Source organism: Oncorhynchus mykiss, chromosome 21 (genome assembly GCF_013265735.2).
Source record: "Oncorhynchus mykiss isolate Arlee chromosome 21, USDA_OmykA_1.1, whole genome shotgun sequence".
In the NCBI taxonomy this organism is placed as follows: domain Eukaryota; kingdom Metazoa; phylum Chordata; class Actinopteri; order Salmoniformes; family Salmonidae; genus Oncorhynchus; species Oncorhynchus mykiss.
In genome coordinates, this window is record NC_048585.1 from 26,156,449 (window position 1) to 26,183,607 (window position 27,159).

The window sequence follows — 27,159 nt, forward strand, 5'->3', positions numbered from 1 at the left end:
CACAGAAATGGTTCTGTAACAAAAAAAAATCTATGTTTTGTCATGGTCATCTCAGTCGCCGGACCTGTGGGCTGAGTTGAAGAGGGCAGTTGATAAGCGCAAACACAAGAATGTGAAGGATCTTGAAAGGATCTGCATAGATGAATGATCCAAAATCCCTCCAAATGTGTTCCTTAACCTTGTCAAACATTACAGGAGAGGACTCCATGCTGTTATCCTTGCCAGAGGTGGTTGCACTAAGTACTAAATGAGGAGTGCCAATAATTATGAAACCTTGATTTTGGTGAAATATATTTTGTGTTAAATAATTGTATGATTTTGGTTGGTTCCATTGAAACATTAATAAAGTTCAGAATTTCTCACGTTGGTATTATGAGTTTATCTTTAATTATATTGTTTATTTTTTTTAAAGTATTGTTTGTGCATTGCCAGTCGGGGGTACCTGTAATTTTGGAGCCCACGGTATATACTGTATATAGACCGCTGCGCCATTCGGGAGCCCTAAGGCACTGCGTCTCAGTGCTAGAGGCGTCACAACAGACCCTGGTTTGATTCCAGGCTGTATCACAATCGGACGTGATTGGGAGTCCCATAGGGCGGCATACAATTGGCCCAGCATCGTCCGGGTTTGGCCGGGGTAGGCCGTCATTGTAAATAAGAATCTGTTCCTAACTGACTTGCCTAGTTAAATAAAGGTTAAATAAAATAAAACACTGGGTTTGGGCAGCTAGATATCCCTCCTTACATTTTAGAAGCTAATAGATTGCATTTAGTTAAAAGATGAGAATATTAACATGCAAGTATTAATGTCAAAACAAATAGCAGAAGAATACTCAATGAAATAATGCTGTAATTGAAAATTGTACACCCAATGTAGGCTACTGCCCCTTAATGAGGTAACATTGATTTTTGTGGTTAGTGCTAACTGGGATTCTTGGGACATCCTTAACCCTAATCTTAACCATTTTAAATGTAAATTTAAATGGGGTAATGTCAGTTGGAACGTCCCAAGGATCCCGGTGATTCTCATCAAATATGTTGTTTTTTCACTATTCAAACCCCAGAACCCCAGGCTAACCAGATTAGTCTCGATGATTCTGTTTAGATTTGTATAGACCAGTCATGCCAAATTACTTTGGTTACATACACCTCATGGCTTAGTTCCTATACGACTCTGTTTAGTAGTTGGTCAGGCACAGAGCATGTTTGTGTGGGAGTGTGTGTGCTTGCAATCTGCAAGCACTTCCTCAACTCCATGTTAGCATCTCCGGTCTCATCTGCTGCTCGTGCTCTGCAATCGGAGACTGATGAGCCATATGAGAGGAGCTCGCGGGGAGAAACTCTTAATTGGCCACCAAATTAATGTCACGGCCACATCAGATCTGGAGCATGACACGAAGCTACATGGTAGTGGTTCCGCTGTGTCTTCTGGGATGTGTTTTAATGCTGCGGCACTACTGAAGCCCACCCTCCTAAAGCAGCCCAGTTTTCAGGGCCATACAGGGTGTGGGAACAGTCTTGTTGCGAACACACAATAAAAAGGCCTCCATAACAGACATTTCACAAGAAGAGGTTTAGGTGGTGCTGCGGTGTATATAGAAAGATCGCTAGATTTTACACACCACATTCTTACATGGCAATCCCATGGCATTTATGGCAGATTGCATCACCAGTGCCCACCATATCAAATAAAGCAGAGCTAATAATATTAATATCACTGTTTTTAAACTGTCAGCGTATCAGTGAGATAAGCAAGGCTGGGTCTGGCTGGAGTCCGACTGCCTGTGATCTGATCTGTGTAGAGCAGGGGTGTCAAAGTCAAATGGACGGAGGGCCAAATAAAAAAATCAGCTACAAGACGAGGGCCGGACTGTTCGAATGTTCATTGAAAAATTTTTAAATGACGCATATAGTCTAGTGAACCTAATTGAACCTACTGAAAACCTAACAAATATATTACAATATGATCAGATAAATAAAGCAATATTTTCTTATGGCTCTGTCAGTAATCTTTAATTTTCAACAGACACAAAAGACAAATTTCCTTTATATAAATATCCCCATAACATGAACATTAAATGAAAGAAACCGGTATTCAAGGCACCATCAGTAGACTATATTTTCTATTTTAGCAAAAGTGGGCTAAATTTACTTCAAAGAAAAAACAATAATAGCAATTTTCTATCATCCACTCAACTGAAATATTTTTAAAATATAATTGGATTGAAATACAAAAAAATAAAGTGCAAAAATCTATTAATCAAAAACAACACTTTGTTTAAGGAGAAGTAACATGCAGTGAAAACAAATATTAAATTTTAACTTTTAAACTTGAACTGAGTAAAAACTCTAAATATGTGATTGCACAGTAATGTTCACTTGTTTGAGGGTGATACTTGGTGGTGTCCCATCTTTTCCACAAGTTCATCAATGTTCGGGGTAAGGCTCTGAGCTGAAGAAATCCTCAGAATTGAGTGGAGGTGTTCAGCAGTAAGTCGACTTCTGTGTGATGTTTTGTTCAGGTTCATCAAAGAAAACAGTTGTTCACACAGGTATGTGCTGCCAAACATAGACAACGTTTGAGCAGCCTGGATGCGCAGCTGGGGCATTGTGCCGGGGAGGAAACGGGCAAACTCCGCAGCACCCACTGCCGCATATTTTTCCCTCAGTGCATCATTGCATTGGAGGTCAATCAACTCCATTTGGAGGTTTGGTGGTGAGCTTTCCACGTCAACAGCAAATGGGTTACCGAGCAGTTCCAACCTGCTTTTTTGTGCTTCAAAGTCAGCAAATCGGCGTCGAAAGTCAGTGGTAAGCATACCTATTTTATCAGCCAACTGTGTGCTCGGGAACGCACTGGTAGAGAGCTTCTCTTTCATGGTCTGGCAGCTGGGAAAGTGGCTCAAATTTTCTTTCCGCATCTGCGTCTCCCACAGAGTCAGTTTGGTTTTAAATGCCTTCACTGTACTGTACATATCAGAGATGACACGATCCCGACCCTGCAGCTGCAAGTTTATTGCATTCAGATGACTCGTAATGTCACACAGAAAAGCCATTTCACACAGAAACATTTCGTCTCGGAGTTGTGTTGTGTCTTTCCCTTTGCTGTCCAAGAATAGACAAATCTCCTCACGAAGCTCGAAACATCTTTGAAGCACCTTTCCCTGGCTTAGCCATCGCACCTCTGTGTGATAAGGCAAATCACCATGCTCCGTTTCTAACTCCGTCAGAAATGCCTTGAACTGGCGGTGATTCAAACCTTTGGCTCTGATAAAGTTAACTGTGCGCGTGATGATGCTCATTACATGCTCCATTTTCAAGGCTTTACCGCACAACGCTTCCTGGTGTATGATACAATGATAAGCTGTCAGCTCACCTGTCGCGTTTTCCTCTTGCATCTTTTCCCGTATCTTCGCCACCAGTCCGCTCCTGTGTCCACACATCGCAGGTGCTCCGTCGGTTGTCAAACCCACGAGTTTTTCCCAAGGCAGCTCCATCTCATTTACACATCTTGACACCTCTTCATACAAATCATGCCCCGTAGTTGTGCCATGCATAGGACGTAAAGCCAAAAACTCCTCTGTCACGCTTAGGCTGGAGTCCACTCCGCGGATGAAAATTGACAACTGGGCAATGTCAGAAATGTCGGTGCTCTCATCCACAGCCAAGGAATATGCAATAAAATCTTTTCCCTTTTTCACAAGCTGCTCTTTTAGATTGATGGACAACTGGTCTACTCTCTCGGCAATGGTGTTTCTGCTCAGACTCACATTTAAAAAGAGTTGCCTTTTTTCTGGGCAAACTTCGTCACAAACTTTAATCATGCAGTTTTTGATGAAATCCCCCTCCGTAAATGGCCGGGCTGATTTAGCGATCTCTTCTGCCAAAATAAAACTGGCCTTGACAGCAGCCTGGCCTTGTGATTTGGCTTTTTTGAACAGAGCCTGTCGAGATTTGAGGCCTCGTTTTAATTCCTCTGCCTTTTGTAGCCTTTGTTCCATGTCCATATTCTTGTTTTTGTCCGCGTGTTTCGTTTCATAATGTCGTCTCAGATTATACTCTTTCAGTACCGCCACACTTTCTCCACACAGAAGACACACAGGTTTTCCAGCTACCTTCGTGAACATATACTCCGACTCCCACCTTGTTTGAAACCCCCGGTTCTCAGTATCCACCTTCCGTTTTGCCATTTTTGATGGGTATCTGAAAGTTAATTTTACTGTGATGCTGACGACTGCTGTGCCAATAAATATTGAAATGAAGCAGCCTACTGCTCGGTGCGTCACCTTTGCATTGTGGGAAATGTAGTATTGGTGCGTGTAAAAGATCTGCGGGCTGCCGGCTTGCTGCGGGCCGGTTCTAATAATAAATCAAGATCATCCCAGGGGCCGTAAAAAACCTTCTTGCGGGCCGGATGTGGCCCGCGGGCCTTGACTCTGACATATGTGGTGTAGAGGATCTGTCAGGAATGTCTGTGCGTTCCCTGGAGATCCACTGGATCTGTTGGATCAAGCCGTCCCACAGAGTATTAACAGGCCCTCTATTGACTAGGCTCTGCTTACACGCAGCCTATCAGAGGCTTGTTAGAGGAGGATCCTGTGTGGATATTGGAACCATACCTGTAACCTGATGCTATGGGACGAATTCATCATGCGTTTTGAGAAATGACAATGGCTGTTAAAAGTAGGGAAAAGTGAAAGAGGGAGAGGTGCACGATGATGGCATGTGTCAGCATGGCTGAGTCAGACTGAGATTGTGTGTACACATACACAAAAATATGAATGAGCCTCCCGGGTGGCGCAATGGTCTAGGGCACTGCATCGCAGTGCAAGCTGTGCCACCAGAGACTCTGGGTTCGCGCCCACCAAAGGCCTTGATGACAGCTTTGCACACTCTTGGCATTCTCTCAACCAGCTTCACGAGGTAGTCACCTGGAATGCATTTCAATTAACAGGTGTGTGTTGGTAAAAGTTAATTTGTGGACTTTCTTTCCTTCTTAATGCGTTTGACCCAATCAGTTGTGTTTTGCCAAGGTAGGAGTGGCATACAGAAGATGGCCCTATTTGGTAATTGACCAAGTCCATATTATGGCAAGAACAGCTCAAATAAGAAAAGAGAAATGATAGTCCATCTGTCACGTAGAGTAGGTCACAAGGCTATACTGGAAAACCTAACCTCAATCAAAATAAAAAGATGGCGGAGCCGCAAATGTTCTTCTGTGCAAGGGTGTTTATTTACAAAGTGATTCCAGAACAAAAACAGTACTTCCATCAAACATATACCTTATGGGACAGCTTAAAAACAATACTGCCCCATTCACAGCTCAATCCAAAATGGCCTCCCCATGAACTGAAAGAGAGGCTCCTTTTGTAGAGCTAGCCCCTCCCCTCAGAACAATTAATTAAGCAATTACCTATACAAACCTACATGTTCCATTAACTAAACATACTAAAGGGTATACATTGCAACACGTTTTTTAAACAATATCACCACATAACATTTACAAAATTACATCACTACTGACAGTGTCTTTTTAATATGCCAATTTACATTAATGAGCCATTTGGGACAGGCACTACAAAGTCAGCCCAATTCCCTTAGCTCCGGTCCTTATCCAGCATACCCGGAAGCTACAGCGAGAGAGAGAAACAAACAACACGCTCATCCACAACATAGATAAGTATAATGCATATTACTTATATTACAAATGAACACTGACAAGTGTGAAATGTATGCACTAAGACAGAGAAGTTAACTTGTGTGACGACCCACATTGTTACCTTATCTGATAACGGAGGAGTGATGAATGTGTGCGTGCGTTAAAGAACCAAATGCTGCCCTCGGCCAGTGACGGACTTCTACATCACACCATCATTACTTTAAGACATGAGGGTCAGTCAATGCGGAACATTTCAAAGACGTTGAACGTTTCTTCAAGTGCAGTTGCAAAAACCATCAAGCGCTATGATGAAACTGGCTCTCATGAGGACCGCCACAGGAAAGGAAGACCCAGAGTTACCTCTGCTGCAGAGGATAAGTTCACTAGAGTTACCAGCCTCAGAAATTTCAGCCCAAATAAATTATTCACAGAGTTCAAGTAACAGACACATCTCAACATCTACTGTTCAGAGGAGACTGTGTGAATCAGGCTTTCATGGTCGAATTGCAGCAAAGAAACCACTACTAAAGGACACCAATAAAAATAAGAGACTTGCTTGGGCCAAGAAACACGAGCATTTTGGTTCCAACCGCTGTGTCTTTGTGAGACGCAGAGTAGGTGAACGGATGATCTCCGCATGTGTGCTTCCCACTGTGAAGCATGGAGGTGGGGGTGCTTTGCTGGTGACCGTGTCTGTGATTTATTTGGAATTCAAGGCACACTTAACCAGCATGGCAACCACAGCATTCTGCAGCGACACCATCCCATCTGGTTTGGGCTTAGTCCCACTATCATTTGTTTTTCAATAGGACAATGACCCAACACACCTCCATGCTGTGTAAGGGCTATTTGACCAAGAAAGAGAGTGGTGTAGTGCTGCATCAGATGACCTGGCCTCCACAATCACCCGACCTCAATTCAGTTGAGATGGTTTGGGATTAGTTTGGACCGCAGAGTGAAGGAAAAGCAGCCAACAAGTGGTCAGCATATGTGGGAACTCCTTCAAGGCTGTTGAAAAAGCATTCTAGGTGAAGCTGGTTGGGAGAATGCCAAGCGCGTGTAAAGCTGTCATCAAGGCAAAGGGTGGCTACTTTCAAGAATCTGAAATCTAAAATATATTTTGATTTGTTAAACACCGTTTTGGTTAATACATCATTCCATGTGTTATCTCATAGTTTCGATGTCTTCACTAATATTTGACGTAGAAAATAGTCAAAATAAAGAAATTCTTGCATGGGTAGATGTGTCCAAACTTTTGACTGTATAACAACTCCTCAAAGTGTTAACATCATTGGTGGGACTCTAGATGCACTCTATATACAGAAGTATGTGGACACCCTTTCAAATTAGTGGATTCGGCTATTTCAGCCACAACTGAGCACACAGCCATGTAATCTCTGGAAGCAACGTCAGCACAACACTGTTCGTCGGAAGCTTCATGAAATGGGTTTCCATGGCCGAGCAGCGCACAAGCCTAAGATCACCATGCGCAATGCCAAGTGTCAGCTGGAGTGGTTTAAAGCTCACCGCCATTGTACTCTGGAGCAGTGGAAAAAAGTTATGATGAATTACGCTTCACCATCTGGCAGTCCGAGCAGGCGAATCTGAGTTTGGCGGATGACAGGAGAACACTACCTGCCCCAATACATAGGATGAATAATAGTCTGGGGCTGTTTTTCATGGTTTTGTCCCCTTAGTTCCAGTGACGGGAACCGTTTGGGAAAGGCCCTTTCCTGTTTCAGCATGACTATGCCCCCGTGCACAAAGTGAGGTCCGAACAGAAATGGTTTGTCGATCGGTGTGAAAGAACTTGACTAGCCTGCACAGAGCCCTGACCTCAACCCAATCAAACACCTTTGTGATGAATTGGAACGCTGACTGCGAGCCAGGCCTAATCACCCAACATCAGTGCCTGACCTCACTAATGCTCTTGTGGCTGAATGGAAGCAAGTCCCTGCAGCAATGTTCCAACATCTAGTGGAAAACCTTCCCAGAAGAGTGGAGGCTGTTATAGCAGCAAAGGGAGGATCAATTCCATATTAATGATCTTGGACTGAGATGTTCGACCAGCAGGTGTACACATACTGTTGGTCATGTAGTGTATCTACAGGCTACGTATTGATGGCTTTGAGCCAAGGAACCTTCCCTCAGTTACATGTGGTTAAATGCTATAGCCTTGATAGGAAGGGACCTGACTGCCGTTACCATGGATCCTGTTTCTCCCTGCCCTGTCACAACTTATCATCGGTGTGTTCCTCTCACCTCCACTTCCTGCTCTCTGAGAGCCAATCATATCACCCCCAACTGACCAAGGTAGGTGGGGATTTAAGGAAAGGAGAATAGTTGAAGGAGAGGAGGATAATATAAGCCTAGAGAGGGTGAGTGGAGGGATATGAGGACGTGAAAGAGATTTCACTTGTCATTCTCTATTGTTGCCAAGTGACTGTCACAATAGCATGGCTGATGGTAAACCTTCAGACTGGCGGGATGAAATGACCCATCCAAGCAACAAAACCTTTCGCAACTTATTATCTCTGACCCCTATCACCTAACATCCTTCTTCTTTCCTATCATCTCTTCTGTTCTGTCTCTCTCTGTCTCTCTCTCGTGCTTTAGTTATGTAGCAGCTACAATTTCTCTCCAGTTCTCATTACAGTGAACCTCTCTCTTTCCCGAGTCACCACTACTGTCACACCTTACTGTGGGAAAGCAACTGCATGTAATATGTGCAAATCGTAAGAGATTCATCTGAGGATGTCAGCCATTGTCTTGGTAATAAAAGAACGGTATTTCCAGTAGTAAGTGATTAGAGGTAATGGAATCAGTGCTTTGGCAAACTCGTATGGAGAAAGAGGCACATTGGCATAATATCTCATCTCCAAACAGACCAAAGTCTAAATAACGTTTGGCCGTAAACAGTAGGAACATTTGTCTTCCAGGTAGGCAATTTAAGCCCACACAAGCAGAAAGGCACACACACACACACACACTCACACTCACATTGCACATGTATAGAACCTCTACAAACATATTCACAGTACACACACTATATACACGCGCACACACACACCTTTCTCTGTTTTATAGGTGACACTTACAGAAAGGTCCATTACCTTATTTCTCTTCAGAAGCAGTGTGTGTATGTGAGTCACATTTCAAAACCCCGGCTGTATCTTGATTTATGATCTGTTAGTGTGTGTGTGTTTGTTATAGCTTGGCTAGCGTTGTCCTTAAACGGCACTCAAGGCTGCGCTCAGACTGGCTCTGTCTGGCCAGCCAGAAACCGCTGCTATCACACACGTACGTGCACATAATGCAGTCTTGTTCACCACCATGGTTTCAGTAATGCTCACAATGTACACATACACACACGCACTATTCAGTAGGTATCCTCATCCAGGATTTTCCATACACTGTGCTCCATCCCTCACTCCCTACGGGTTCTCTCTCTTTCCCTCTTTCCATCTCCCCCTCCCTCCATACCCCCCCCCCGCCTCCTCCTGTCAGAATGGTGTTTGTAGAGTAAGCTCAGGTCCCAGAGCCAGACTCTATAACTAGCCTTTACAGTTTTAACACCATTATAAAACTGCCTATCATGTCTGTATGAAAGAGGAAAGAAAGAGAGAGCAAGGTGAGGGAGAGAGAGCGAGGTGAGGGAGATGGGGAGACTATACCCTGATACATGCCCTTGTATGTACATATTACCTTGACACCGGTGCCCCCGCACATTGACTCTGTACCGGTACTCCCGGTATAAAGCCCCGCTATTGTTATTTACTGCTGCTCTTTAAGCATTTGTTATTATTACTTTTTGGGGTGAGACGGTGTTTTCTTAAAACTGCACTGTTGGTTTAAGGGCTTGTAAGTAAGCATTTGACTGTTGTATTCGGCTCACGTGACATGCGATTTGATTTGTAGCTCCAAAACCACACTATATGAGAGAGTGAAGTGTGGAGGTGGGATGACGGTCGCTCGTCTAGTTGGTGTACGTGCGCGTTTCCCTGTGTCTGAGGAGCACTCTCATCATGCCTGGTGTTTGATGTGGGCCACTGATCACATTTCCCCCACTGCCTGTCCTTCTGATTAGCTTGAAGCCAGACACTGAGTCTACACACACACACACACACACACACACACACACACACACGGAAATGCAGTGTACCCAGAAAGACAGGACTCAAAGCGAGACTGCCTCATGTACTTCTTACTACATTGGCGTCTAATATTCCCATATCTCAGACATCAGTGTATCTGTGTGCATGAAGGCGGACTCTGAGAATGACATCAAGATCTCACGGTTTTACCAATTTGACTTCAGATTCTCTCCAAACATTAAGGTTTTGGATAGGGTTAAAATGTAAAGTTTGGGCATTCATTCTGAATTGTTCAGTTAAGGGTTAAGGTTTGGGATAGGGTTGAAACCATACAATTTAAAAACGAGTGTCTACCACTGGTATTGAACACGCCACCTTTGGATCCAGAGTCATGGGGATTACCATCCACAACGCCTTAGCAAAACCCAAGCCTACTTCATGGTAATAGCGCTCACGGTTGCCCCTAGTGGCTGGTTTTGAAGGCTTTTCCCAACGTCCTCAGGACATGGACAGGCCCATTTCAAAGTCGATCCTGGCCACATCTCTCCCCATCCTATTAACACACTGTGTGATCCGGTACAGTGTGACTACAGAGAGTGGAAATCAAACAGCAGATCCTGAGCATCTCCATAATGGCCTTGTTAGCATAATTGCCAGCTGTTATTAGCTACGTCAGAGCAACAGGACTCTGTTTGTTATTAATTGGGGCTTTTGCTGGCGCTGCAGGTACAAAGCACATGACCGTGTCCTACACCCACCCCCAAGCCCCCCCTTCTCTCTTCCCGTCCCTCTAGAGTCTACACTGCCCCTCCCTCTCTTTTTCCATCCCCTCCCTCACACGTTCTTGTCCTTTGATGAGGCAGTGCTGGAGATACTGTAGCTAATCAATGACTATGCTAACAAGCTTGCTGACAAACAGTTGTTGTAAGAGCTGTTGGAGCAGCCTTACCAATCAGCTTCTACTATGACTCAAGGTTAGGCAACACCCAAACAAGGCACAATCATGCAATCTTCTCGTGTGTGTGTGTGTTCTTGTGCTATGAAAGAGGACCACTGAAGGGGAACATCTCTCTTTCTCAATGTCGATCTCTAATTGCAGATGTGAGCGGTATGAGACGAGCAGGCTAACAAGCTAACCGGAAGCTGTGTCTGTGTGATTGACGAGGAGTCTCCGTTTAGCCCCAGCCTTCCTCTGACACCATGTGGTGTGCTAGCAGAAGTTGGTGTAGCAGCATTCACTCTCTTTCTTAGCAGACTGCGAGGGTGTGTCTGACCACGTGCCTCTCAGCAGGTGTATGTATAGCCAGAAAGCTGAGCATAATGCCCAGTGGTCCCTCAGGTGTGCGTGTTTTGTTAGGCCTCCTATCAAGGGAACACACAGTACAGTCTGCTGTTGCTGGGCTATCTCTCTTCTCTCCAAGCGGGAATAGGAAAACTGCAAGGTCATGATAAAGATGAACTGCTGAGTCGCCTACCTGCTCAGCTCCGCTGGCATCAGAGGGGCTCCAGTCTGTCATCACAACAGCTCTCTCCCTCTCCCTCTCCCTCTCCCAGAGCAGAGAGCTGCTGTTGGCGTTATAGATAAACCACACACACACACACACACACACACACACACAGAGAGAGAGGTCATATTGATTTTTGTGCTGTGGTTGACTGACTTAAGTTCTTAACAGCACTGAGCCAATCCTCTGCTGGCTGCGGCCCATAGGTTAACCAGTGGTTGCCATGGTAGTTATGTAAATACAGGGGAAAGCCTCATAGCCGATGGACTGTATTCAGGGCCCTTGCCATTCTGCCGCGCTATAAGTGAGACCAAAAATTGCCCCCTCCCCCCACAAAACTAGAATAGTCCCAGTAAAATTATGTCAAAAACACAAACTTTCCAGACGTTATGTTCAATTTAGGTTCTGAATGAAAGGTGAAAATGTATTTTCCGTATGTTTAAAATGCATATTTTCCAGGAAGTTGAAAATTTATATTTTCTGGATGTTGAAAAAAAAAAAGTATTTTCCAGTTGAAGTCAGGCAAATTTTTGGTTCTGAATGAAAGTTGAAAATAAGTCATTTATAGACGTGTCTGTTTGGGACAAATCAAGGCTGGTCCAGACCGGATAAAATCTGAACCAAACATAGACGTCTATGATTGGTTCAGATTTGGTCAGGACAGGACAAAAAAAATATGTCCGTGGATGTGGAAATCAAGGCTGGTCGGGACAGCACCGAAAAAATACTTCCAAAAGATGTCGGTCGGTGCTTACTGAGGTGTAGCCCTATAGTGTTGCCTGAAATGTCATTTTATGAATGCCCATCCATCTATGTGGTAAGCCTACGGTTTGTAAAACACCAAAAAAAGATGTCCGGACAGGACAAAAAAAGACAACCGTAAGACGTTGGCTCGTGCTTACTGGGGTGTAGCCTACCATCTCGGCTGCAATGGGATTTGATGAATGCACATCATTTGGTAGGTCCACAGTTTGTAAAACAGGTCATTGTGACTAATCAATTTGGCTATTTCTGCTCTGAATATCAGCTACCCAACTTTATCAGGAGTTATCGTGAACCTATTTGCAATGTTTACACAGCGGGAGACGCTGAAATATTTTTTTTGTTTCTATGATCAGCTTGTCAAAAATATACAGATGCAAACATGAAGCCACTGATCATGACAATGGGGTGACACTCCTGAACAACGGTGATTGTCCATTCTACATGTTTGTTACCATGACAGCATTTAAAAAAATAAAAAAAAATTGTGCATATTTTTAGGTTAGGCTATGTGATGGGAGACATGCATGATGTAAAAAGTGTCTGTCTCATTACATTGTGATACATTTTGTCTCCAGCCTGTAAGCTAAAGAGAAGACCACATACTCTTTCTACCATAGACTAGATCTGCTACATGATTTATGTTGGATTCTTTTTTTTTAATGGAATGTTGGTGGAGTGACGCGTCTCCAACAGCACCCTGGAGAGGCGCGCTGGCAATGGACAAGCAGAATACTTTTGCACCCCTGCCTTTGACAAAGTGGGCACTGCTTATCACAGGGTGTCATCAGCGCTCACCTAAAAATCCCACTGGTTGAGAGAGATTTATGTGAGGTTTTAAGTGCTATTGTTGGAAGTGCGTCGTGGTCAGTTTAGCTCAGAAAATTCCGCCTTCGTCAATCTGCCACCCTCGGCGGCTGCCTAATGAGCTGGCCGGCCGTGACAGTCCCAACTCCTAATGGTCTCTAGCCGTTACCATGGTGAATGTATGCCTTTGTGGTTTGAAAACCTCTACACCTCCCAGTTTGTATATATACGTTATAGATGTAAGAGAGAGAGGGATATGTCCATGTTCACTTCTGATTTCCACCCATTCAATAATAGGCTGTAGCATTTTGAAGGTAGATTGCAGAGGAAAAATAGGAGAAAATGCAGTTCGGATCCCAGTTCATTTTGTGATGTGGTGGTAGACACGAAAGGATGCGTGTCCTCACCTCTACATTACTACTCAGAGGTAATTTTCATTGAATTAAACCGCCACACGTTATCCTTTTATTTTTTATTTTACCTTTATTTAACTAGGCAAGTCAGTTAACAACAAATTCTTATTTTCAATGACGCCCTAGTAACAGATGATTATGAACCCTCATCACTATCCCTCGCTCTCATAATTTCCCTCCTGTTTCTCTCCCTCCCTCGCCCTCTCTCCTGAACATCTTTCTTTTCTGTCTACCTTTTTCCATAATCTCTCTCGCTCCTTTCCTTTTTCTTTCTCTCTCCATCCCTTTTCTCTCACACTTTTTTTCTCTCCCTCGCTGTCTGTTCTGCTCGTCTGCGTTGACTGACTAGTCTGTTTGCTGGAATGGAAAGAGTCAGGATGAGGGAAGCTGAGGTAATAAGACAGTATGACTGTCCTTTTTGGCTGTAGAAAGAGCTGACTACCCCCCCCCCCCCCCCCCCCCCCTTCTCTCTGTGTGAGGGTGTATCTCCTGGTCCATGCTGTTGGAAAAGGCAGCTTCAAGCCGCTGTATCTAATCATCAATAAGACATTACTCACTCCGTTAGGCTGGTAAGCTCCTTAGCAACACCACCGCTCTGTTGCTAACATCAGGAACAGGAGAATGCAAAACACAGGCTTGTTTTTGCCAGCGTTTATAGCATTATGTTGGCGATAGAGATTGATATGTGAGCCACCACCTGGATTCGGTCCTATGTAGCAACGTTTGAAATTGTGTTTTTTACATTGGTTAAAAGTAGAGACTCAGAGCTATAAAAAAAAATAAAAAAATGTATATCATACACTACAGTTGGGGGAACAATGGGAAAGTCATTCTACTTTGGAAGTTGATAAACCTGTAACCCCACTTTTGAGAATATGTGCTGTGAATGTTTTGGTACACCTACTGGAGAGCTCTTTGTCTAGACCCATCCAGTATCGTTCACACCCTCTAAAGCCTTAGCCCCACCCATCTCTTTAAGGATTCACATGTGAAGTTACGTGCTAAACAGAGTGATTTAAGGTAGTATAGTGAACAACTACAGATTTCAAGACTAAAAGTGGTGAAATTAGTAGCAAAAAGTAGTGTTAAAAATACATTTATCTAGGCCTTGGCCTATATCATAATCTGACTTTGATGCAGGTCATGTTCTTCACATTACCGTCTCTGGTAAACACACACTACAAATAAAATATTTATTAGTTAATTTTTTTTTTGTGACATGTAGCTAGCTAAACAATACACCATAATCCCAACTCGTACTACCATGCATGAATGTTCAGGTAGCTAAAGCTAACCAACTAGATTCAATATTAGCTATCTAGCTAACAATAATCTATAATTAGCAATGCAAATAGTTTCTGAGATACTAATAATATTACAGATCATAAACGTAACGTTAGTTTGCGAGCCAGCCAGTTAACGTCAGCTAGTTAGCTAGCTAACAGTACACTTTAATTTATGAACAGAGGGGCTGAACAGGCCCCCTTTAACATTGACAGGGCTGAAGTGCTACTGGTTGAGGGTTTCAAGTTCCTTGGTGTCCACATCCCCAACTATCATAGTCCAAACACACCAAGACAGTTGTGAAGAGGGCACGACTACAACTTTTCCCCCTCAAGGGAATTGGCATGGGTCCACAGATCCTCAAAAGGTTCTACAGCTGCACCATCGAGAGCACTGATTGCATCACAGCCTAGTATGCCAATTACTCGGTATCTGACCGTAAGGCACTGCAGAGGGTTGTGCGTACAGCCCAGTACATCACTGGGGCAAAGCTTCCTGACATCCAAGGACCTATATTCTAGGCAGTGTCAGAGGAAGGCCCAAAAAATTGTAAAAGACTCCAGTCTCTCATGTCATAGACTGTTCTCTCTGCTACTGCACAGCAAGCGGTAACAGAGCGCCAAGTCTAGGACCAAAAGGCACCTTAACAGCTTCTACCCCCAAGCCATAAGACTACTGAACAAGTAATCCACTGGACTATTTATACTGACACCCCCCCCCCCCCCCCCCCCTTCAATTTTCTTGTTACTTTTAGATACCTTTTATTTAGTAAATATTTTCTCAACTCTATTTCTTGAACTGCATTGTTGGTTAATTAAGGGCTTGTAAGTAAGCATTTCACAGTAAGGTTGTATTCGGCGCATGTGACAAATAAAATTAGATTTGAGCATGCAATGAAAACAACTTCCTGACTAAATTTGAAATGTATAATATCTGAAAATGTAGCTAGACTGTTACCTGTATACATAAATGAATGCTTCTCCCTCTCTGTCATGGATGCCATGGTTGCCCTTGGTTTGAAGATGTAATCCTGAGACGGGTGTTTTATACAACAGCCTTCTGTGTTTTTCTTTTAGACTCGCTACGCATTCGGCAATCATCTCTCTGCTTCCACCGGTCATTCCACTGATTTCAAAACTCGGTCAACTTCTTCCGTGACGACACTGTTGATCGTAATTTCTTCCCCATCACACCAGAAGACCATTACAATGTCTGGTTCAATTTAAAATGCTTTTACCTAAATCAGGGATTTCCTCATCGTCTGATTCATTTTCAGAGTCAGAGTCAGCATGGCACGATCGTTTTCCAGAAAGTAGTCCATCACAACTTTCCACTGATCTTTGTCGATAGCTCTACTAACTTCCGGGCAGCAATGTTGAGAGCAGTAGCAACACTTTTTCAGTTCTTCATGATATCTTTCAAAAAAAGCCACGTTAGAACGTCCAGCCCATTATCTCAGCCAATCATTGCAAGTGGGAAGGTCCCTGTATTTTTCTCTGGCTAAACCAATTAAAATCATAATTTATCCATTTTATTCATATTTATAGATGGCATACAAGTTATTATGTTATTAAGGCACCTGAAGGGCATTTCTGCCGAAAAAAATGACTTTCAAATGCCACTCCTGTGAGGTAGTGACATACGGGCCACACATTCCCTGACCTGTATCCGTACATATTCAGCTGGTGCCTGTGGTGATTTAGCTGTATTTGAACAGCGATGTTGATTGACAAAATGTAGTCGTTTACTCACACGCACACGAATGCACACACAAACAAACGCATGCTTGAATGCCCGCATACACTCACACACACACACACACACACACACACAGACAAACGTGCGCACACACACACTGACACAGACACACATTCAAGTCTCTCACTCTCTCATACACTGACAGCTCAGACAGGTCATCCATAGTCATAATTAGTAGAGCCCATTGTCACCTCCGGGACAGTCAGTGATCACGTTTTTCAGTCACCTGTCACTAGGCTACAGCCAGGCACAGGGATCAATGACCACAGAGACCAGGCTGGAATAGGAGAACGAGGTCCTAGTCTGTAGGATTTACTAACTAACAATGCATCACAGGCTAGCGTACATGCTTTCTTTACTAACAATACATTTTCTTTTCAAGCTTTTTTGATCTGCGGGTATAGAAGTAGTTATTTCTTTATAGTAGCTTGGGTGTTATCTCCATGTCGGCATTCAACCCTGTTCTGTTGTGTAATTACCTTTTACAGAATGGCCTTCTCCATCTTCTATTATCACACAGCGGGTCTTCACACAAAGTCTTTTTTAAATCTCCCACTTGGGACTGGTTGTGTCGATGTGTAGTTCCAACATGCATAATCTATGAGCAGAATTGCTGTCTTACCTCCATTAAGACAGTAATTCCTAGTTTGAAAACAACTTTTCTTGAAGCTGTGTGGCACCATTTTGCCTACATTTCCCCCCACATGTGCCAGCCCCCTATAAATGTAAGTTATAGCCAATGAGCTTTAGCCCCTCGCATTTGAGTGACGGCTGTCAAGAGGCCTGCCCACCGTTATCCAATGTGGTTGCAGGGTGGGCCCAACGGCTCAGTGGACACCACCAATTAGACCCAACCAAATCATGATAAAACAAAAATATAATTACTTGACCCATTGGAAAGAATTAACCAAAAAACCGGAGCATGCTATTTGGCCCTAAACAGAGAGTACACAGTGGCAGAATACCTTACTGATCTAAAAATTAAGGAAAGCTTTGACTATGTACAGACTCAATGAGCATGTACAGACATGCTATTGAGAGAGGCCGGGCTCTCAATAGCTCCACAGGTCAATGAGAAGGGTGTGTTTAAAAGGATGCACATAACTCTGCAGTGGTGGGTTGTATTGGAGAGAATCTCTGTGTTAAATCATTTTCCTCACACTGTCTGTGCCTGTATTTAGTTTTCATGCTAGTGAGGGCCGAGAATCCACTCTCACATAGGTACGTGGTTGCAAAGGGCATTAGTGTCTTAACAGTGCGATTTGCCAAGGCAGGATACTCTGAGTGCAGCCCAATCCAGAAATCTGCCAGTGGCTTCTGATTTAAATTCAATTTTCACAGAACCGCTTGTTGCAATTTTGATTAGGTTCTCTTGTTCAGATATCGTAAAGTTTACTGGAGGCAGGGCATGAAAGGGCGTGCTTGCACGCTCAATTTATCGAGTTGTGAGATAGTACTTTTGCACATTTAACACACTGTGGCTAAAGAAAGGCACTACTCCTAATATAAGTGAACCCCAAATCAATGTAGTTCTCATTATATTTGCGCCTCTTCGATGGTCCAATGTCCCTGTCTGTTGTTCGGTGCTTTCCCGGGTAAGGGGGCAGTAGCTCCTTGGCTGCATCAGTTCACAACAGTCAGTGTCCATACTAACTGGGCAAACAACAAATGTAGAATTACTGATGCTAGCATTGGATGTGCTTGTGGAAGCAGAAGAACTTGTGCCATTGACAGGTGCAGGTTTAGTACTGCTGGTAGTAGCAGTACTACCAGTAGAGCTGGTAAGTGTCTCTATGGACACGGGCCTTAGTCTTTTTTATACCATTTCTAAATTTTCGAGCAAACGGAATGAGCAGCAGCTACGTTTGGCTACATACAGACCATTAGTGGAATTCCCACGAGAGAGTAATGGGTAATGTGTTTGGATGTTAATTATTTGAGTAGGCTACCTGTATTTGACATTGGGTTGTTATTTTGCTGAACAATAGTTACATTTTATTTTTGGCAGTGAAACGAGGCTACTCAGGCGATTTAAAAAATAAAAAAATTTTTTTTTTTAAAACAAAACTCACCCAAATGTATAGCCCCGCAGGAAAATATACATGGACTGTTTGAAAATGTGAAGAAATTTACACGGTTATCAAAATGTCACGCCTGGGTAAGCCTACACTAAACACAGCCCTTATTTTAAATGTTTCTTAAATCCTTTATAGGGAAAAATAATGGTGGAAAAACGATTGGCACCATTTCCCTGTTTGACCTCCTAGGTTTTATGGATATTGTGACTCATACTGTGGTACTCCTATCGAGACATGGATTGTGTATGTGTGTTATTCAGAGGGTGAACGGGCAAGACAAAATATTTAAGTGCCTTTGAACGGGGTATGGTAGTAGGTGCCAGGCGCACCGGTTTGAATGTGTCAAGAACTGCAACGCTGCTGGGTTTTTCATGCTCAACATTTACCCGTGTGCATCAAGAATGGTCCACGAACCAAAGGACATTCAGCCAATTTCACACAACTGTGGGAAGCATTGGCGTCAACATGGGCCAGCATCCTGGACTTGACCGTTCAGAATTGAATAGGCTCATCCGTTCATCCCCCCCCAACCTATGTCTTACTAACTGTTAACATCACATGTGCCCAGGCCAGTCTTCATGATTGCACATTTTCAATGCAACTTTTGTAGATAATGTATCATACAGTATTGTGCGGTTTAGTGATATTGTCTGGTGGGGCTGTAATTGAGATATGAGGATTTCTGTTAGAGCTGATCATGGGTATCTTTATGATGATGAGTGGGCTCATCTTGATGGAGGGATGTTTTGATTGTGCTGATTTCAGAGCAGAGAGATTTGTGAATGGGGACATTGGGAACCGAACTGTTTCTGCTGGGAGGACAATGCAGGCCAGGGATCAGCCAGGGAGATTGGAGATTAATTTCATATGTGAGGCCCTGGTAATCTGGGCTGTGTTTAATCTCAGTTTTGGGGATTGGAGTGATGATGCTGTTTCTGGGTATTTTAGAGATCCAAATGTGTGTGTGGGTGGGTGAATGTGTGTGTGTGGTGGGTTTGTGCATGCGTTTGTGGTGCATTTCTTTTCTCCTAGTAGAACACACAATCTGCATTTTGATTTGAGACCTTTTTTAGTCACACTTTAGTTGATCAGTTTGCTAATTCTGAGATGTTTTGTCCAGAATGCTAAATAGCTGTTAAGCTCCATTCAAAATGAAGATTCAACCTCATTGCGAAGTTAATGACTAGATGAAAGTTAAGAGGGGGGAGAGAGAAGGAGAGTGAAAGGGCGAAAGAAAGAGAAACTCTAGAGTCTCAGTGGCTGATAGTCTCCACCCTGTAAATCCCAAAACATGGCACATTTAATCAGCTCTAATGATAGCAGCTTTGTAGATGAGCTTCTCCTTCTTTTTTAAGTCATTTAATCACACGCCGTTCCTCTTCATACCCCCCCCCCCCTTCCGCCTCCTCCTCCTCTCCAGCACCTGTTCTAACTCCCACCTCCTATCTGAGCAACGCCTGTATATTGATACATCTCTATCTGAGCAGTGTGTGAAACAATTAGCCAGTTAGCTACATGAGACCATACAGGAGCATTTCTTTCCCATACCGGCCAAAAAGCTCCATCATCTGCATTCAATCTTATCCTCCTCTTTTTCTATCTCTCCTTTTCGCTCACTGTCCTAATACTAGCGCACGCACACACGCTCATTCTTGGCCGCTTCATCTCTGTTTTTCTCTCACTGCGTCCCTCTCTCTTGCCTACCTCTCTCACTCTCCACCCCAGCTCTCTTTGAATTTGTGTGTGTGTGTGTGGCATTAGTGTGGAGCTCGGCAGGGATGACGGTAGTTCAGTGATGTATAATTGTCCTTGCTCTGGTGTGTGTGTGTGTGTGTGGTTCTCGCTCCCTCGTTCTCTGCTTCACTCACTCACTCACTCATGTGGAACAGTGAGTCCAGTCACAGTCAGCCTTACCCAGTAACACAAAAGGGAAGGCGTTCAGTCTAAATGTCATTATTGCACCCAGCCTCTCTATTCAGACACCAGCATTATTCAGAACCTCGTTATTCTCAACACCTCGAAGGCCTTTACAGAGAATACATAAATATATGTGTAAGAATGGGCCCACCTTACATCAACAGCAGTGGTTGGTCCCTTTGTCACACCGCAGGGTTGGTGGTTCTCTAGATGGATCTGAAGTCTCCACGTCAGGTATGTTGTGGTGCGTACAGGGGTAGAGTAATGGCAGGCAAACATCAGGCAAAATCAAAGATGCACTTCTGAAGTGCAGCAGCGCAACCATAAAGGCTTTTCACGTCCGTACTCCCAGTACCTCATGGGAAAGGTTAGACTCCGACAAATATCATTCTGGCTTTTTAAAGTTGTCTCATGTGAATGTATTTCAGCAGCAGTTGTCATCAGCATGCCTCCCCTGCAATCAGGATTTAATTGTAGACGGTTGTTTTGTCAGGGCCATTTCCATCGAAAAGGACCCATGAGCACCAACGTTTATAGGAGCTTGTCATATGAAAGCTATGAGTCTCTATATTTTTGGGAAATGAAGTCATAGATACATTTTTCAACCATTTTCCATCTTAACATTTTGGAAAAAGTACTGTCTTTGATTTGTGGTCAAACAGATGGAAAAGGGTCTTAGTAAACATCTACCAGATAAAGTCTTAAGACGTCATAAATACACACTAATGTTGAGGTAAAGAGTCCTGCAAACTAATATCAACACTTGTATTTCATTTAGGAGGAACCCTGGGCTAAATGACTCCAATGTAAAATAACTTTTCTTTTGTATTTCTGTCGTCTGGTGGTCAAACCAAGTGTGTTTAATACAGTCTGCTTCTGGACAACCCCTCCCCCTCTCTCCAGTTAATGTCACCTCTCCCAGCTCTTACCCATGACCCCCCCCCTCTCCTCTCTCCAGTTAATGTCACCTCTCCCAGCTCTTACCCATGACCCCCCCCTCTCTCTCCTCTCTCCAGTTAATGTCACCTCTCCCAGCTCTTACCCATGACCCCCCCCCCCTCCCTCTCCCTCCTCTCTCCAGTTAATGTCACCTCTCCCAGCTCTTACCCATGACCCCTCCCTCTCTCTCCTCTCTCCAGTTAATGTCACCTCTCCCAGCTCTTACCCATGACCCCCCCTCTCTTTCCTCTCTCCAGTTAATGTCACCTCTCCCAGCTCTTACCCATGACCCCCCCCCTCTCTCTCTCCAGTCAATGTCACCTCTCCCAGCTCTTACCCATGACCCCCCCCCTCTCTCTCTCCAGTCAATGTCATCTCTCCCAGCTCTTACCCATGACCCCCCCCTCTCTCTCTCCAGTTAATGTCACCTCTCCCAGCTCTTACCCATGACCCCCCCTCTCTTTCCTCTCTCCAGTTAATGTCACCTCTCCCAGCTCTTACCCATGACCCCCCCCCTCTCCTCTCTCCAGTTAATGTCACCTCTCCCAGCTCTTACCCATGACCCCCCTCTCTCTCTCTCCTCTCTCCAGTTAATGTCACCTCTCCCAGCTCTTACCCATGACCCCCCCCCCTTCTCTCTCTCCTCTCTCCAGTTAATGTCACCTCTCCCAGCTCTTACCCATGACCCCCCCTCCCTCTCTCTTTCCATTTACTGTAACCAGCATCCTCACCCACTGAGCACCGACATTGTATGCTGAAAAGCAGTTGAAATTTGTTCAGATCACCTTGGCCTTGATGTTAACGTCCACAGACTGACAGGACTGGAACAAATCTAAACCTCTCATAGACATACAGTACAATACAGCACTGAATACAGTCCAACACGGTACTGTACAGTCAGTAGAGCGCAGTGCAATACAGTACAACACAATGCAGTAAAGAAAAGTATAGTACAGTAGAATACAGTGTATTGTACTCTACTGAATTATACTCCTAATTTACTGCATTTTACTGTACTCTACTGTACTGCGCTGTACTGTGCTGTGATGTCCAAACTTGTGAAACATGAGGAGAATGGCATTCATATCCATCATTATGCATTTCTGTGTAGTACAGATCAGGAACCCATGATGTACACTGCTCAAAAAAATAAAGGGAACACTTAAACAACACAATGTAACTCCAAGTCAATCACACTTCTGTGAAATCAAACTGTCCACTTAGGAAGCAACACTGATTGACAATAAATATCACATGCTGTTGTGCAAATGGAATAGACAACAGGTGGAAATTATAGGCAATTAGCAAGACACCCCCAATAAAGGAGTGGTTCTGCAGGTGGTGACCACAGTCCACTTCTCAGTTCCTATGCTTCCTGGCTGATGTTTTGGTCACATTTGAATGCTGGCGGTGCTTTCACTCTAGTGGTAGCATGAGACGGAGTCTACAACCCACACAAGTGGCTCAGGTAGTGCAGCTCATCCAGGATGGCACATCTATGCGAGCTGTGGCAAGAAGGTTTGCTGTGTCTGTCAGCGTAGTGTCCAGAGCGTGGAGGCGCTACCAGGAGACAGGCCAGTACATCAGGAGACGTGGAGGAGGCCGTAGGAGGGCAACAACCCAGCAGCAGGACCGCTATGTCCGCCTTTGTGCAAGGAGGAGCAGGAGGAGCACTGCCAGAGCCCTGCAAAATAACCTCCAGCAGGCCACAAATGTGCATGTGTCTGCTCAAACGGTCAGAAACAAGACTCCATGAGGGTGGTATGAGGGCCCGACGTCCACAGGTGGGGGTTGTGCTTACAGCCCAACACCGTGCAGGATGTTTGGCATTTGCCAGAGAACACCAAGACTGGCAAATTCGCCACTGGTGCCCTGTGCTCTTCACAGATGAAAGCATGTTCACACTGAGCACATGTGACAGAGTCTGGAGATGCCGTGGAGAACATTCTGCTGCCTGCAACATCCTCCAGCATGACCGGTTTGGCGGTGGGTCAGTCATGGTGTGGGGTGGCATTTCTTTGGGGGGCCGCACAGCCCTCCATGTGCTCGCCAGAGGTAGCCTGAGTGCCAATTAGGTACCGAGATGAGATCCTCAGACCCCTTGTGAGACCATTTGCAGGTGCGGTTGGCCCTGGGTTCCTCCTAATGCAAGACAATGCTAGACCGACCTCATGTGGCTGGAGTGTGTCAGCAGTTCCTGCAAGAGGAAAGCATTGATGCTATGGACTGGCCCGCCCGTTCCCCAGACCTGAATCCAATTGACCACATCTGGGACATCATGTCTCGCTCCATCCACCAACGTGGCCTCCACGTGCTTGTATGACCTCCCTACAACGCCTGGGCTTGCTCCTGATGAGGTGGCGGATGGTCTCCTGAGGGATCTCCTCCCAGACCTGGACTTTGCACCACAGACTGTCCAGGAGTTGGTGGATGCTTTAGTCCAGGTCTGGGAGGAGATCCCTCAGGAGACCATCCGCCACCTCATCAAGAGCAAGCCCAGGCGTTGTAGGGAGGTCATACAGGCACGTGGAGGCCAAACACTACTGAGCCTCATTTTGACTTGTTTTAAGGACATTACATCAAAGTTGGATCAGCCTGTAGTGTGGTTTTCCACTTTTAATTTTGAGTGTGACTCCAAAACCAGACCTCCATGGGTTGATCCATTTGATTTCCATTGATAATTTTTGTGTGATTTTGTTGTCAGCACCTTCAACTAATGTAAAGAAAAAAGTATTTAATAAGAATATTTCATTCATTCGGATCTAGGATGTGTTATTTTAGTGTTCCCTTTATTTTTCTTGAACAGTGTATTTACTAGGGATCCCCATTTAGTTCCTGCCAGGGCAGCAGCTACTCTTCCTGGGATCCAAACACACTGAGGCACTTACATCCCACATTAAAACCAAAGATAAAACAGTACACCATATAACATTATAACAACACCAAATATCTACAATACAAAATGTATAATACCACCATATAACAATATTACAGTGTACGTGTGTGTAGAGTGCGCACTCTAGCACACACATTAATAATATGCATGTAAACCTCTCATGGCTTACAAAAACAAGTAGTGATGAAGTTGATCTCCACTTTGAGTCATGAGAGATTTACATGCATATTATTCATGTTAGCTCTCCGTGTACAATTGAGGGCCAGCTGTGCTGCCTTGTTCTAAGCCAATTGTAATTTTCCGAGGTCCCGCTGGGGCACCTGACCACACGACTGAACAGTAGTCCAGGTGCGACAAAACTAGGGCCTGTAGGACCTGCCTTGTTGATAGTGTTTTTTAAGAAGGCAGAGCATTGCCTTTATTATGGACAGACTTCTCCCCATCTTAGCGACTGTTGTGTCAACATGTTTTGACCTTGACAGTTTACAATCCAGGGTTACGCCAAGCAGTTTTGTCACCTTAACTTTCTCAATTTCTACGTTATTCTTCAGAAGATGTAGTTGAGGTTTAGTGAATGATTTGTCCCAAATACAATGCTTTTAGTTTTTGTTATATTTAGGACTTATTCCTTGCCACCCATTCTGAAACGAACTGCAGCTCTTTGTTAAGTGTTGCAATGGTTTTACTTGCTATAGTAGCTGGGGTGAATGTTGTTGAGTCATCCGTGTACATAGACACACTGGCTTTACTCTGAAGTGTAACAAAACAGCCCCCACAATCTTTTCATCATCATTTCTCTCAGCCAATCATCAGTCATTTGTGTAAGTGCTGTGCTTGTTGAATGTCCTTGCCTGTAAGCGGGCTGAAAGTCTGTCAAATTATTTACAGTAAATAGTATTGTATCTGGTCAAACACCATTTTTTTTCCCAGAAGTTTACTATGGGTTGGTAACAGGCTCACTTTTGCTTCCCTCCAGGCCTGAGGTCACACACCTAGTAGGCTTAAATTGAAGATATGGCAAATAGCGGTGGCAATATCGTCCGCTATTATCCTCAGTAATTTTCCATCCAAGCTGTCAGACCCGGTGGCTCGTCATTGTTGATAGACAACAATCATTATTTTCACCTCTTTCCACACGCACTTTACGGAATTCAAAATTGCAACGCTCATCTTTCATCATTTTATCAGTTCTACTTGGATGTGAAGTGTTAGCGTTTGTTGCTGGCATGTCATCCCTGTGTTTGCTAATCTTGCCAAGGAAAAAGGTATGAAAGTAATTGTCAATATCAGTGGGTTTTGTGATTAATGAGCCAACTGAATGATGGAGCTGAGTTTGTCTTTATGTCCATAATTTCATTTTAAGGTGCTCCAAAGCTTTTTACTATTATTATTTTTTATCTTTTATCTTTGTTTCATAGTATAGTTTCTTATTTTTATTCAGTTTAGTCAAATGATTTCTCAATTTGCAGTACGTTTGCCAAACGGTTGTGCTGACAGATTTTTTTGACATTTCTTTTATTGTCATCTCTCTCAACCATACAATTCCTCATCAATCCACAGGGATTGAAGTTTTTAGTCATTTTCTTAATGGGTGCGTGTTTATTAGTAACTGGAATAAGCAATTTCATAAATGTGTCAAGTGCAGCTTCTAGTTGCTCCTCATTACACACCACAGACCAGCAAATATTCTTTACATCCTCAACATATGAATCAGTACAAAACCTATTGTTTGACCTCTTATACACTATATTAGGCCCAGCCTTTGGAACTTTGGTTTTCCTAGATATGGCTATTATATTGTGATCACTACAATGTTCTGCAGCATTAGTAAAGATGTGATCAATACATGTTGATGATTTCATTCCTGTGCTGTTTGTAACTACCCTGGTAGGTTGACTGACAACCTGAACCAGGTTGCAGGCACTGGTTACAGTTTGAAGCTTTTGGGCAGCTTGATGAAAACCAGTCAATATTTAAATCACCCAGAAAATAGACTTCTCTGTTGATATCACATACATTATCAAGCATTTCACACATATTATCCAGATACAGTCTGTTAGCAGTTGGTGGTGTATAGCAGCTTCCCACAAGAATGGACTTATGTGTTATTCCGTTACCAGGTGTAAATCTACTTCACTTACTATAGTTCAATAACCAGATAAGGTTTGTTAAAATGCAAGGTGGCATGTCATATCTGACAGCCCATTCTTTCTGCAGACATCTTTGAATCTTAATTCGGAGCAAGTTTTTTCCTTTTTGGAAAACTTGGTTGAATAGAAACCGAAGATAGATTCTGTTACCAAAGTGAGCATCTGCACAGTTCTTCCACTAAATGAGTTTCTGTAAAACGTTCAGTGGAAATTGTTAGAAGTAGTCCTCGTACATAGATGTGTATGGTTTGTTCAACTTTGAAATCAACGGTTATTGTTGGGCATACATTTGAAAGTGAAAAAATGGAGTGAAAGTGTTATTCTGTTCACTAACAATTGAACCTTTCAACCGAAGAACCATGTATCGCCGTTTTGGACAATCTTAGTGATCTATGTTTCTCGATTGTATAGTGGATATGAATCATAAAATGTATTGATATTCCATACAGACTATAAATAGACAACATGTACAATACATGTCCATGTTAGTTGCCAACTCTGGACATTACAGTGAACTTATAGTAAGATACAAAATCAATAATCATCTGTAAATGCAAAACGCTACTGACACTTGCTCAGAGGAAGCCAAGCATTACAGCTTGCAGCGGAGTACAGGCATGGAATAAAATGACAATGGAGGCTTCTAGGTAGTGTAGTCAGAGGGTTAAAGCTGCCGCTCAATCGGCCCCCCTAATGCCGCTATTTAGTGGGGAAGCCACTAATCCTTCATGTCAGTATCAGTGTAATTGTGTCACTGTCACCTTGTGAGTCTATTATAGTAATCTCTCTCTCTCCCTCAGCCACAGTCCCTCTCTCTCTCTGTCTCTCTCTGTCTCTGGCTCTGTCTCTGGCTCTGGCTCTCTCTCTGGCTCTCTCTCTGGCTCTCTCTCTGGCTCT

At 43.8% G+C, this 27,159-nt stretch overlaps 1 protein-coding gene across 3 annotated transcripts in view; it reads left to right on the forward strand.

Annotated features, from left to right (window-relative positions):
• Positions 1 to 27,159, forward strand: part of camk1da (calcium/calmodulin-dependent protein kinase 1Da) — a 69,144-nt gene that overhangs the window by 7,694 nt on the left and 34,291 nt on the right. The window contains exon 1 of one of the 3 annotated variants that reach the window (XM_036957455.1): positions 5,660 to 5,680. The exons of 1 other annotated variant lie outside the window; for it this stretch is intronic. The gene's annotated coding sequence lies outside the window, so the exon portion shown is untranslated. Of the gene's footprint in view, positions 1 to 5,659; positions 5,681 to 25,260; positions 25,378 to 27,159 lie in introns of those variants that run through there. One more of the 3 variants, XM_036957454.1, reaches the window with a different exon arrangement.